Raw genomic sequence first — 9839 nt, forward strand, 5'->3', positions numbered from 1 at the left:
TATCCTCATCATAAATCCGACTCTTGTTAACCAACTCCGCAAAACGAGTAATCTGTTGGTAACCAATGGCCTTCTTGATATCATGTCTCAAGCCCTTCACCAACTTAAAACATTTAGATCTCTCAGCATTAGCAGTATTGTAATGAGGACAATACTTGATAAGCTCCTGAAATCTAGCAGCATACTCAGCAACAGTACCATTTCCTTGCTTCAATCCAAGGAACTCCACCTCTTTCTTCCCACGAAAATCTTCTGGAAAATAGTTCTCCAAGAAGACATCACGGAACAGAGCCCAAGTAACCTCAATGCTGTCTTCTTCAAACCTCTGAAGAGTGTTATTCCACCAATCTTCAGCTTCCTTCTCAAGCATATGAGTACCAAACTGCACTTTCTGAGCATCAGTACAGCTCGTGACTCTGAAGATCTTGTCAATTGCCTTCAGCCAAGCATGAGCTTTATCAGGTTTATGCCCACCCTCAAAGACAGGAGGATTGTTCCGCTGGAATCTCCCCAAAGCACGGAACTCATCATCATCTCCATTTTGGTTACCAGCATTCGCTTGAGGGATCTGACCCATGGATTTAGCCAACATCCTCAGCGCCTCAGCAATGGCATCATCATTCCTGCCTACAACCATCGTCCTGAACAGTCCAAACAATCAGACAACTAGTATCGATCGTGTCAGATACACAATCAAATACAACGGGATGGAAAACCCTAACGACTATTGACCAACTGGTCAACCAGGCTCTGATACCACTAATGTAATACCCCTTTTTCTACCCCAAAATACTTAACATATAATCAGAGTAAATAAGCACGCATATAAACAAAAGGGCGTCACATCGACGTTTTCAAAAACTAAGAGCTTTCAAAAACCAACATCATTCATCATCAATATATAATACACCTGGTTATTTAAAATAACACATTTCAATTATCATGAATATTCAAGCATATGCGTTCGCAGCGGAAAATAATGAATACTCATGCATTTCATCAAATGATCCATGTCCCATACCATGATCAACTCTCAATCATCTTTTCAAAAAAAAACGGAAACCATAATCAGAATATTTGGCACTATGGCCTCTCAAAAGCAATTGCAAATAAGCAGGTTCGCAAGTAATAACATAATACTTATCCAAATAGGATACGAGTTCAATACTACTAATCTACCCAATGTTACATGACCAGAGCATTGACTCATTACCTAGTCTTCAAACTAAAATACGGGAACTCTCCAGCTAATCTCGAGCGAACTACCGTCCACTTACTTCAGCGCTACTACTCCTGAGTATCTGCGCGATACCCATGTAAAGGTAACATTCAAACAGAAAGGGTGAGAATTCAAATCATTATGAAGGAGTAAAATCAAGCACAATGATTAAATCAATAATTAAAGGAATTCATCACTGTCATACGGTGAACTGACTTGGGGTGTTTTGTTTTTTATCGCAATGTCGTGGATAGCAAGAGTCGCCACCGACTTTTCTTTTATCCAATAAGGAAAGGTGGAAAAGAACAGGAAAGACCTCAATAGATTTTGGGTTCGGGAGGTACATTATACAAAGGGAAGGTGTTAGCACCCTTTGTATCCATGGTTATCCATGGGCTCTTAATTGCTGGATCACTTATATTTTTGTCTGAAAAGTGTTCGTGAATTGTTTAAAAAAAATGTTTCGAAAAGAGAGTTTAACTTTCTAATGATTCTCGTATGAATGTATACAAAGTATTTATCTCGTTTGATTTTGAAAACGGTTTAGAAAAATGTAACTTGGTAATGATTCTAGTATGAATGTATACCAAGTGGTGATTTTCTAGGATTTGCAAAGTGTGAGGGGTGGGAAATGTTTTAGGTTATGATCCAGCAATTGAGAGTTATACCTTCCTAAGGTCGTTATGAACGTTTCCTATCCTTATGAGGGTAAAACTGTCCTTACTATTGAGAAGTAAGTAATTTTACCCTTTGGATGTTTAAGGGTCATCGTAGGGTCATCGATAGGTCATTGAAGGCAACAATTGTAAGGATACCTTAGCATTCGAAGGGACGATCATCATTTAACCGTAGGCTACACCGAAGGGTCATCGAGGGACGAAATCATATATTCGAAGGCAACATCCGAGGGACTATGATTTATTTTATGATGATTTAATCGAAGAGCCATTGCTAAGTGTATCCCCACATTCGCGGGACATGACCGTGGTACCGTAATATCGTAAGGCAAAAAAAGAGAGGTCCAAGATCACATATTTAGAGGCCGTATTTTACAATCGATTAGGTAATTAGGATGAATCTCCACATTAAAATCAATACATTAAAATTAATACATTAAAATTAATACATTAAAATTAATACATTAAAATTAATTAAGCAATTTAGGGTGGATCTTCATAAGGGTATCCCACAAATAAAGTGGAAGGCCTAAACAACACTCTTTTCCTGGGATATGTGAACCTTTATAAAATTCAGCAAACGGGTTAGAATACCAATCAGGGTGCAATCGAGGATTACACCGCAAAAGAAAACACAGCAGCATGAATGTCAGGCAAAACAATGCATGATTAACATAGAATAGATCAGGTTACGCATAGGACATAACAAATATCAACGGCTGTCCCGTTCGCCTCTGCCTCGCCTAGCGAGGGCCTAGCGAATGCTCGCTACATGCTCGCTTAGCGATGTGCTAGCGAGCGGCTGCGGGTTTTGAATTTCAGAACAGTATGATCTCAGCATGCTGCATGCCTTATTGCATTCAATTACAGAAAAAATATGGTCAAACACTCAGGATATCCAGGCGTACTGGAATTCACATGCAAAGTCTAATTACATATCCAAAAATTCAATCATGATGCATTATGTATTTAGAGATTTACAAATTGGAAGCATAAAACAATAATGATACACAAACCTGTTTGCAATGGAGTGGTAATGCTGAATTGGCAAGTCACTTTTGGTATCGGGTTGAGTTGGACGGCGGCAACGGCGGTGCGGATGAGCGGCCGTCAGGGTTTCTTCACTCCGACTTCTCTGAGCTAGGGTTTCTATGCCAGGGTTTCCGTCCTTTTTCGTCCTCCCCTTTTCGTTCTGGAGTTGGGGTATTTATAATACTCCTTTGATGACCTAATGGGCTCAGAATGAAGCCCGAAATTTTCTGTTGTCTGTCAGTTTCGCTAGGCGAACGTGTAGCGAACGTTCGCTAGGCGAGCGTGTAGCGAACGTGTAGCGAACAGGCCAGTTTGGGCCATTTTCTGGATTGGGCCATTCGTGAGCTGGGCCTTTGTTCCTTTAAGATCAGTGTCATAAAAATGAGTCGGAATGCCCTGAAAAATGTCTTAAAATATTAATGGGCAAATTTTGGGGTATGACAGCTGCCCCTGTTCGATATTCTTGAACCGAGAGAGTCAGAATGGTATGTACGCCATTCGTGGTCTGGAGGTGGAAGATTATTGAACACTTAGAATGCCCCAAAAATTTGCACTTGTCAAGTAGTTAGTCTTGATGGAGATGGGCTTAAAGATGCCATCTAGGAAGTTTGATGATGAGAGCTTCAGAGTACGTCGTACGTTAGAAGATATCTAAAGTCATGGGTGTCACTGGGTCATACGCTAGACCGTATAGTGAGTCATTCATTAGACCGTCGACTTCACTAGGGAGTTAGAATGGGTCATACGCCGCTGGGGATAACAGATCAGAATGGATCATACGCTAGATCGTATCTGAGTTGCAGAATGGGCCGTCTGTTAGGCTGTATCTGACGAAAAGTAGTCGTACGCTAGACTACACCTCGGGATGTACCGTCCGCTAGGTAGTATCTGAGGAATGAAGATCCGAATGGGTCGTACGCTAGACCGTATTGTTGGAGGAGTAATATGTTGTGCCGAATCAAAACGAGATAAGAATCCGAATGAGTCATACACTGCTGGGGATAAAGGATCAGAATGGATCGTACGATAGATCGTATCTGAGTTGCGGAATGAGCCGTCCGTTAGGCTGTATCGTTACTAGGGGTGAAGGATCAGAATGGATCGTATGCTAGATCATATCTGAGTTGTAGACTGAGCCGTCCGTTAGGCTGTACCTGGTGATGAAGGGGGTAGTCATACGCCAGACTACACTTCAGAATGTACCGTATGCTAGGTAGCATTTGAGGGGATGAACATCCAAGCGGGTCGTAAGCTAGACCGTCTCTGAGTAGCAGAACGAGCCGTCCGTTAGGCTGCATCTGATGATAAAGGGGGTAGTCATACGCCAGACTACACTTCAGAATGTACCGTACGCTAGGTAGCATTTGAGGCCTTGAAGGTCCAACTGGGTCGTATGCTAGACCGTATTGGAGTTGTTGAAGGTCGGAACGGATCGTACGTTAGATCGCATCTGAGTTGAAAGAGTCATATGTAGAGCTGAATCAGAATGAACCGTACGCTAGGCTATATCTGATAGTATTTGTATATGTTGTATTTGCAATAAATGTCTGGGATGGGCTTATAGATGCCATCACTAGGAGGACGTCAGGATGAATGTTGACATGGAGTGTATCTGAAAGATGTATTTGAATCTGAACGTAATCGATGAAGATGTCCGTCTGAATGGCTCTCTATTTTGACTGTATCAGGAAGATAATTAACCTGAAAAATAAAGTTAGCTTCATGCCATGTCATGATGCATGAGATGTTTTATGCTTTCGAAAATAACTGCGAACGATGTATGCATGCGTTTGCTGTGAAATGATGTAATGAATGAATTATGCGTCCGAAAAGAAATGCGAACATTGCATGCATGTGTATGATATGGAATGATGTAATGAATGCACTATGCGTCTGAAACGTTCTTCCAGGGGACTCTACTGGGGAAATAAATCCCAGTCTTCTGGTCGGAGATATTTGTATTGATGACCCTTTCTTAGCTGAGGATACTTGATTTCTGTCTGTCCGGCGATGCCAACCTCTTCTGGGAAATAGCTGATTCTTGTTGGGGAATAGAATTAGCGACGGATTCATTGGAAAGCATGGTTAGACCTTCTCCTCGATCCTGAAGTCTTGTAGTAATCGCTATTTCTATTTTAGGCATGCATTTTTGTAAACATTGATCATATTCAAATGCATAAATCAATTCAAATTAAATCAATGGACGTTTATGCAAGCAAAGCAGAGGAAGTAAGACAACAACATTTTTTCGAAATAAAATTGTATTGATTTTGAAAGAGGACCTATAAATAGGCAATTTGAGTACAAGGAGACAGAAATCCTAGTAAGAGGAAATTGTCAGGAAAACAAAGAGAAAGCTATGCCGAAAACGTCCTATTGACTTTAATTCCACTACTGCCATTATGTCTTCAAGCCTCTCATCTCCTGCTGTCGGATAGAAGTGATTAGCTTGTTCAGTCCTTTGAACTTGGATGAAGCTGTCTGAGAACGGGACATAGTCATACGCTTTAATCCCTAATTTTTGCCTGGACCGCCTTTTCAGGTTTTCAATCCACCAGGATACCCCTTTTTGCCCAAGCCGCCTTTTCAGGTTTTCGACTTGCCGGATGCACATTTTTTATGTTTATCCCTAATTTTTGCCCGAACCTTTTTGGTTCGCCGGGATGCCCTTACTTTTGCCTAGGTACGTCGACCTAGCAGGTCTCTTTTATACGTAGTATTTTTTGACTATGTCTGCGTTCACGGGATGCGGGAAGTCTTCGCCGTCCATTGTAGCTAGTATCATGGCTCCACCAGAGAATACCTTCTTAACTACAAACAGCCCTTCGTACGTGGGAATCCATTTGCCTCTGGGATCACCTTGTGGTAGAGTGATGCGCTTTACCACCAAGTCGCCAATTTGATACACCTGTCTCTTGACTCTTTTGTTAAATGCCTGGGTCATGCGCTTCTGATATATCTGTCCATGACAAACAGCCGCAAGTCTCTTCTCATCAATCAAGTTTATCTGATCGAGTCGAGTCTGAATCCATTCCTCTTCATCTAAGCCCGCCTCTTTCATGATTCTTAGAGAGGGAATCTGGACTTCCACTGGTAAAACGGCTTCCATTCCGTAGACTAAAGAGAAAGGAGTTGCTCCTGTCGAAGTGCGTACTGAAGTGCGATAACCGTGAAGAGAAAACGGTAACATCTCATGCCAGTCTTTGTACGTCACCGTCATCTTTTGTATGATCTTCTTGATATTCTTATTAGCAGCCTCCACGGCACCGTTCATCTTTGGCCGGTACGGAGAAGAGTTATGGTGTTTTATTTTGAACTGCGTGCAGAGTTCAGTAATCATCTTGTTGTTCAAATTAGTACCATTGTCAGTAATAATTCTTTCAGGGATGCCATATCGACAAATGAGATTATTCTTGATGAATCGTGCCACCACATTCTTGGTGACAGAAGCGAATGAGGCGGCCTCTACCCACTTTGTAAAGTAATCAATAGCAACAAGGATGAAACGATGCCCGTTAGAAGCAGTAGGTTTAATCTCTCCAATCATATCAATGCACCACATTGCAAAGGGTTAAGGTGCTGTCAACACGTTCAATGGAGCAGGAGGCACATGTACTTTATCTGCATATATCTGGCACTTGTGACAGGTTCTGGAGTGATGATGGCAATCAGCTTCCATGGTAGACCAATAATACCCTGATCTCAGAATCTTCTTGGCCATCGTATGCCCACTAGAATGAGTCCCAAAAATACCGTCATGCATGTCTTCCATAATCTTTTCTGCTTCCTTTTTATCCACACAACGAAGCAAAGTCGAATCATGATTACGTTTGTATAATATTCCATTACTCAGAAAGAACTTAGCGGAGAACTTCCTCAGGAATTTTTTGTCATTGATGGATGCCCCTTCAGGGTATTCCTGAGCTTCTAAATATCTTTTTACTTCGTGGAACCAAGGTTTTTCCCGTACTCCCTCAGTGTTAAGTTCATAACAGTATGCCGGTTCATCTAGTCGCTCAATGGTGATCCTGGGAGCTTCATTGTCCCATCTGACTCTGAACATAGATGACATGGTAGCTAATGCGTCGGCCAACTGATTCTCTTCTCGTGGGATATGTTCGAATGTAATCTCTTCAAAGTATGGGATTAATGTCATCACCCGTTCTCGGTAAGGGATGAGATTCGGATGCTTAGTATCCCATTCTCCTTTGATCTGACTGATTACTAATGCTGAGTCTCTGTACACACTCAAATACTTGACCCGCCGGTCTATAGCAGCCTTGAGTCCCAAAATACATGCTTCATACTCAGCCATATTATTGGTACAATGAAAACATAGTCTAGCAGTGAAAGGCGTATGGTAACCCTCGAGAGAAATGATTACCACACCAACACCATTGCCCAATGCATTAGAAGACCCATCGAAAACCATAGTCCATCGGGATCCTAGTTCGGGTCCTTCATCCGGTCCAGGTTCTTCATAATCAGTAACAAGCATGACATCCTCATCTGGGAACTCAAAATTCATAGATTGGTAATCATCCACTGCTTGATGAGCCAAATGATCGGCTAGCACGCTTCCTTTGATTGCTTTCTGGGTAGTATACTGGATGTCGTACTCTGTTAGAATCATCTGCCATCTTGCTATTCTTCCGGAGAGAGCGGGTTTCTCAAATATGTATTTGATAGGATCCATCTTAGAAATCAATAAAGTGGTATGATTCAACATGTATTGTCTTAGTCGGCGAGCAACCCAGGCCAAAGCACAGCAAGTTCTCTCGAGCAGTGAGTATCTTGTTTCACAGTCGGTAAACTTTTTGCTAAGGTAGTATATGGCATGCTCTTTTCGACCAGACTCGTCATGTTGCCCCAACACACACCCCATTGAATTTTCTAACACGGTCAAATACATGATTAGAGGTCTTCCTTCAACCGGTGGCATCAGGATCGGAGGTTCCTGGAGATACTTCTTGATTTTGTCAAAAGCTTCTTGACATTCCTCATTCCATATCATCTCTTGATTTTTCCTCAGTAGCTTGAAGAGGGGTTTGCAGGTGGCGGTCAAATGGGAGATAAATCGGGCAATGTAATTCAAGCGTCCCAAGAAACCTTTGACTTCTTTATCTGTACTGGGAACTGGCATTTCTTGAATAGCTCTCACCTTGGCTGGGTCAACCTCAATCCCTTTACCACTGACAATAAAGCCCAAGAGTTTGCCGGATCTTACTCCAAAGGTGCATTTGTTCGGGTTCAACCTCAACTTGTATTTCTTCAACCTCTCGAACAGTTTGTATAAATGATCGAGATGTTCCTCCTCAGTATGAGATCTGGCTATCATGTCATCCACATATACTTCTATTTCATGATGGATCATATCATGGAACAAAACCACCATAGCACGCTGGTACGTTGCCCCTGCATTCTTTAAACCAAATGGCATTACTTTATAACAGAACGTGCCCCATTGCGTTACAAACGTAGTTTTCTCCATGTCCTCAGGCGCCATCTTAATCTGATTATATCCTGAGAAGCCGTCCATGAATGAGAATACCTTGTGTTGAGCGGTGTTATCTACCAGAACATCGATGTGCGGGAGTGGAAAGTCATCTTTGGGACTCGCTTTATTCAAATCTCGGTAATCTACGCATATTCGTACCTTACCATCCTTCTTTGGTACCGGTACCATATTAGCAACCCATTGAGGATAAGAAGTAACAGCCAGAAAACCTGCATCAAATTGTTTCATAACCTCGGCTTTGATTTTCTCAGACATTTCAGGACGCATGCGGCGAACCTTTTGCTTAACAGGACGACAATCTTCCTTCGTTGGCAAACGATGCACTACTATATCAGTATCCAATCCGGGCATGTCTTCATAAGACCAGGCAAAGATCTCTACATAGTCATGTAACATCTGAATCAATCTTTCTTTGACACTGTTTTCCAAGCCTGCTCCTATTTTGACTTCTCTCTTGTCCACTTCAGTACCCAGGTTTAGAGTTTCGATTGACTCTTCATGCGGCTGTATAGTCTTTTCTTCTTGCAATACCAGTCTGGCATGTTCTCCAGGTACTTCACAATCTTCCTCACTTCCATCCTCGGCTTGGTAGATCGGATTTTCAAAGTCATAATGAACAGTAGCGGAACTATTATCAACAGGATCCAGAGTGGGTATGGATCTGCAATTCGTTACGTGAGTGTGTGTAAGAAAACATAGCTTATTTGGAAGATGACAGAAAAGACAAAGAGCGCAATATTTGAATGAAAAAAGTCCATTGATTTATTGAATATGAATATGCTTATGAAAATGACAAAACCCTTAACAAATTAGCTATTGTGCCCCGGGCATAGACACAACGCTTGGAGAAGTTCAATTGTAAAAAAAAACAAAAATTTGCAACACCAAAATAGACAATAACAATTACTCCTGACTAAAGGAAATCGGGATAGTGTCTTCAGCCTTCCAATTATTGAGTCCGTCACCAATTGTTGGGAAAATCCAGCTATCCAGGTCGCAATCGCTGTCAGCATCTTCTACAGCATTAATTTGACTCTTGGCTACCTTCTCAGAGATAAACCCCAGGCCAAATTTTTCATACTTGTACGGTACGTCGATCAATTGACCCCAGCCAGTACGACCACCATCTTCAACCACGGCTTGAGCGTCCCTCAGAGAAATCATAGCAGGAGGAGCACGAATAACCTTGGGTACACAGGAAGTTGGCTTAAGGACAGGATTGGTCGGAGGAACTACTTCAAATGACTGACAAGGAGTCTCAATGAATTCACCATCCATCTCGACGTATCTGAAGGCATGCACACTACTGACAATGTACTCTTCTTCTCCACACACGGTGACAATTTTGCCCTCTGTGGGATACCTCAGCTTTTGATGGAGAGACGAAGCTACA

The sequence above is a fragment of the Lathyrus oleraceus genome, chromosome 3 (genome assembly GCF_024323335.1).
Source record: "Lathyrus oleraceus cultivar Zhongwan6 chromosome 3, CAAS_Psat_ZW6_1.0, whole genome shotgun sequence".
NCBI classification, from domain to species: domain Eukaryota; kingdom Viridiplantae; phylum Streptophyta; class Magnoliopsida; order Fabales; family Fabaceae; genus Lathyrus; species Lathyrus oleraceus.